Raw genomic sequence first — 4,834 nt, forward strand, 5'->3', positions numbered from 1 at the left:
GGAGGGGGCGCCCTGGCCGTCGCTCCCGACGGCGCGCACCGCGGCCGACCCTGCTCCGAGCCCAGGGACCCCTGTTCGGCCCCGCTCTGTCAGCGACCCCGCGCGAACCCTGTACGGACCCTGCCACCTCGCATCCTGACTGCCCGCCCCATCTCCCTGGCCGGTTCGCTCCATCCCCTACCCTGGACCGAGGCTTCGGTCTCCGGCCCTGCTCCAGCAAGAGGCGTCTTCGCCTTCGCTGGATGGAGCCCCCAACCCCCAACGCGCTCCGCGGAGTCCCACCGCCTGTCCCGCCTCTGGCCCGCGTGGGACATACATCCTATCTAACACCGCCCCCCCCCCCACCGCCCCACCTCCCTTCAATGCTGGTGCGGGTGCTGGTGTCCGCGGCATCTCGCGGTTAGGGAACGAGGTCTGTGAGCTCTGGGCGGCCTAGGCGATCCCAGACCAGGCCATTGGTCTCTCTCAACTTCCATTTCCCCAAGTGGCTCCGCGTCCCGCAAGCCTGATAAAGCCTCCCATCCCTGCCCTGCTGCCCCACTCCACCCTTCCCGGCCGGGACCTGGAGGTGGAGACACTGTCCAGGGGAGCGAGGAGCAGGGCAGAGGGCTGGGGTGCTCCCCAGCCAGAGGCTTTCCTGCTGGCCCTCTCACCGCTAGAATAACGGAGCACTGTGGGTGCTGAGGCACCAGGGAGAGCTGCCTTCTGCACCGTAGATGTCGCTTGTGCCCGACCACCCAGCCAGCTGTGCCGGCGCACTGCCCCTCACTGGTCTCTAAATGACACCCAGGAGGCTGAGATAGGGAACTGGGCTTTAGTGCCAAGATCCCAGCACAGCCATGACAGGAGCAGAGTGACTTTTCTAGAGGGCAGTGAGCTACCCACTCTTTTGGCCCAGAAGACTATGGGCAGTGAGGCATTGCCTTGGCCCCAGAGTCTGCCAGCTGCAGACCCAAACTTCTGGGATGCCCTGCCTAGGAAGACCTTCATCCCTCGGGGCCTCCATAAGAAGAGCTGGAGCTGGGTCTGATCACTGTACCCGCCAAATGCTGAAGAAACCAAGGGCAGAGAATGCGTGAGAACCAGAGAAAGAGGTGAGCAGGGCCTAGAAAAGCTGCAAAAAGTCCCCCTCAGCTCCAGGGCGGTATTTCCTGCCTCCAGTTATTGAGACTTGACTTGCCAGCCAACCAGGCTGCCTTCCACAACTGCAAGAGGTCTGGGAGCGGGCTGGGGACCAGACTGTGGATTCCTCCTGGACAGAGCTGTGTGGCTCTTGGCCCCTACTTCCCACCCCCACCCCTTTTGGACCAAACAACTGAGAGCCACCAACAGGGAGAGGGAGGTGGAACGAGGGTGGCCCATCTCCCTACCTCCTCCTGCCTCTGGAGGGTGGGAGAGGCACTACCCACAGCCAGGGCTCCTCAGGCTCACTTGGCCACCTTGTCCCCACTGCAGGGTTCCCCACACCCCAGTTTCTGGGAACCTTGCTCCTCCTGGGCATGGACTCTGAGCCTTAGGCATCTAGGAACCATCGATCACGGCCCTCTAGGGCACCTTCATCCTTGGGTGAAGGTGCCTGGAGGTTGGGGGTTCCAAGCCCTTCACTGAGCTCACCAGGCTTTTTGTCAGAAGGAGCAGTGCCAGCCAGCCTCAGTTCCCATTCCAGGGCGGGAGCCCATGCACACAACTCCTCGAGGCATAGGGGGTGGCCAGAGCCCACTAGGCAGTGTGAGAAGGGCCACAGCTTGTCTGCAGCTTAGATCTGGTGGTGCTGGGAGCACCCAGCCCAGGCCTGGCTCCAGTGCCCAGCACCCAGCCCAGGCTGCTGTTTTCTGGAAGGAAGGGAAGGGAGGCCTAAGACAGCATCCGCCCCTGCCCTCCCTCACAGTCTAACCTGGCCCATCCTCTTTCCAGTCCAGGCCAGCCGCAGCTACAGTTCCAGTTGGAATCTGGAATGTGCTCTGAGGAGCCCCGGGGCCTGAGGCCCCTTGGGGGACACAGCTTCACCTTTCCAAGAGCAATGTCCCCAGGAGCAGGTGGATGTGAAGCATCTGCCCAGCTCCTGTCAAACATCCCATCTGGGGACTGGGGATTTAGCTCAGCAGCACAGCACCTGCCTGGTAAGCACAAGGTCGTGAGTTCGATTCCCGGTACCGGGGAAAAAAAGCAAAAAACAAAAAACAGAAAATCCCATCTGGAGATAAGGTAGGAGCCAGGTTCTACCTCTGACTCCACAGATATGGAGAGGATTTCCTGACGGTCTTTCTGACAGCTCCCCTCAGGGTAGAACAGGACTCCACTCCTTTCAGGTGCCAGGGAATTTTGTGGGGTCTAAAGAACCATGCAGACCTCATATTCTGGGCCCTTGGGAATCTCCCATACTCCTCCAGATCCTAGCCCACTGGCCAGACTTGGCTGTACCACCCAGCACCAGCTGCCAGCCCACTGATGGGACTGGGGCCAGGACAGGCCAGGTCAGGCAAAGAAAGCCGAGTCCTGGGAACAGACATTCCAGCCGAGCCACGGCCCCCCTTTCTGGGGTCCCCAGCTGCCTGGCTCTTGACCCTGCTGCCTGAGAGCTCCCTGTCCAGAGGATCTGGTGACACGACTGTTGCAGCCTGTCACTCCACACCTGGGGCTACACACCCAACATGGGTGTAGGCATATACAAACACTGAGGCCCCTGCTGAGGCCAGGACCCTGGCAGGACTTCCCCGACCCAGCTAGATGAAGGTGCAGCTGTGACTGACATCACAAAAGGAAGAGGCTAGAACCCAGACCAAGGGTTTGCACTCAATGCTACTGCTTCCCTCTGTGCACTACCCCCCTAGGGTGTTTTCCTCCCAACCTCTCCAGGCCCCCAGAAAAACAAACATATTCACCTGGCAGCTGCTTGGCCTCCCACTGAGCCAGCAACCCAGGCTGTGCACAAAGGCGGAAACAGGTGGAAGAAGCCAGACCTCAGCCCAGCCCTGCCTGACACACCTGTGGGGCAGTCCAGTGCAGGTGCTATGCATGGGGGGCAGGGTATGGATGTGGGCTATAGAGCATTAGGACATGGGTATACACGAATTTGTGGGTTTGTGCATGGGTTTTAGGTATTTGTGCATAGGTCTTAGGTGTGCATCTTTATTGTGTGTGGTGTTGGGTGTGTGTACATGGGTGTTGGGTGTTAGGTATATTGAGTGTGTGTCCATGGGTACTTAGTGTTCATTGGTTGTGATTATATGGGTGTCTGGTGTATGTGTGTTGGGTATGTGTGCTTAGGTATTGGGTATGTATGCTTTTTATGTGTGTGAGGGTGTTGAGTTTATTTGTGTTTGTTGAGTGAGAGTGGATATTGGGTGTGTGTGCATGTATTTGTTGGTGCTGTGTGCATTTGGGTGTTTTGTGCTTGTTGGGGTTTTGAGTAAATGAGTCGAGTGTGTTGTGTGTTGGTGTATTGAATGTGCATGTGAGCATTGGGTGTGTGGTTGGGTATGTTTGTGTGTGCATGTTGGGTACATGGTGCATGTGGGTTGGGTGTGTTTATATTGGTGTACATGTCTGTTGTGTGGGTGTTGCGTGTGTTGGTTGAATAGGTATGCGTGTGTGTTGGGTGTGTTTGTGTGGGGGTTGGTTGGGTGTAGTGCATAGGTGTGCATGGTCTAATGGGAGTAGCTAATGTGAGGTGACCAAGTCACCTCCTCGGTGGCAGCAGTGACCTCTTTCCCTTTCACTCAGAGGAAGAACTGGGCAGGGACAGTGTAGCATGGGGAAGGGAGCCGTGGAGAGGACAGAGGTGCAAGGGGCCCTCTGGTCGTGTCTGCTGCTCTGTGATATGAGCACAGCACAGCTGGCCCAGTGGCTCTTGGGGTGCTGCACCTTGCCTGTGAAGTGGGCCCCTCCTGGCCACTCTTCCTGCACACCATTGAAAAACCCTGATATCTTTTCACTTTCTACCCCCATCCATCTTTGGGCCACCTGGTTGGGGCCCAGATGGTGACTCTGGTATTGGAGTTTGTCTTAGTAACTTTTCTCATTGCTGAGACAAAATACCTGACACCCAAAGTTAGAAGGTGAAAGCTTTACTTGGCGCACATTTTGTAGAGGTTTCAGTCCATAATCCACTGGCTCCAGGACAGGGAGCACATGGCAAAGGGGCAACTGTTCATGGCGGCAGAAGACAGAAAAAGCAACAAGAGAAAATGAGAGAAGCCTCTTTCTGTCCCTTACATTGTATCCAGTCTGCCCAGATTAGGACAGTGCCTATCCAATCAGTGGAATAATCCAGCAATCTCCAACCCTTCATCCCAGCATTGCACTACAAAATCAATCACACACTCTAGATTCAGCCACCTCTGAAAAAAATTTATGAGTGCATGAGGCTTTTGGGAGACTTCTAGACACAAACCATAACAGAGTTCAAGTTCATCTGTCCACCTACACCCCATCTGCCTGGCTTAATCCCTGGGTTCCATGGGAGCCGTGTTTTTTTTTTTTTTTTTTTTTTTTTTTTTGGTCTTTTTGACCAAAAAAAGGGTCTCCCTATGCAGTTTAGGCTGGCCTTGAGCTCACCTGTAGCCCAGGCTGGTCTTGAACTCTCAAAGATCCTCCTGCCTCAGTCTCCCAAGTGCTGGGATTACAGGCGTGCGCCACCACACCCTGCTCATGAGGCTGTATGCTGGGGCCTCACATGGCCTTCCCCTGCCATCTTCCTGAGGGCTAACAAGTGCTGTCCTCCAGCTGCTCTGACAGCTGTATGTAGGTACCAGCAAAATGAGGACTGCAAGGGCCCAACCTAGGCAACTAGGCTTTGAGGACAGGCAGCCTGTGCCCTGGGTCCCTGCTCCCC

Source organism: Chinchilla lanigera, unplaced genomic scaffold (assembly GCF_000276665.1).
Source record: "Chinchilla lanigera isolate Chin_1 unplaced genomic scaffold, ChiLan1.0 scaffold00105, whole genome shotgun sequence".
In the NCBI taxonomy this organism is placed as follows: domain Eukaryota; kingdom Metazoa; phylum Chordata; class Mammalia; order Rodentia; family Chinchillidae; genus Chinchilla; species Chinchilla lanigera.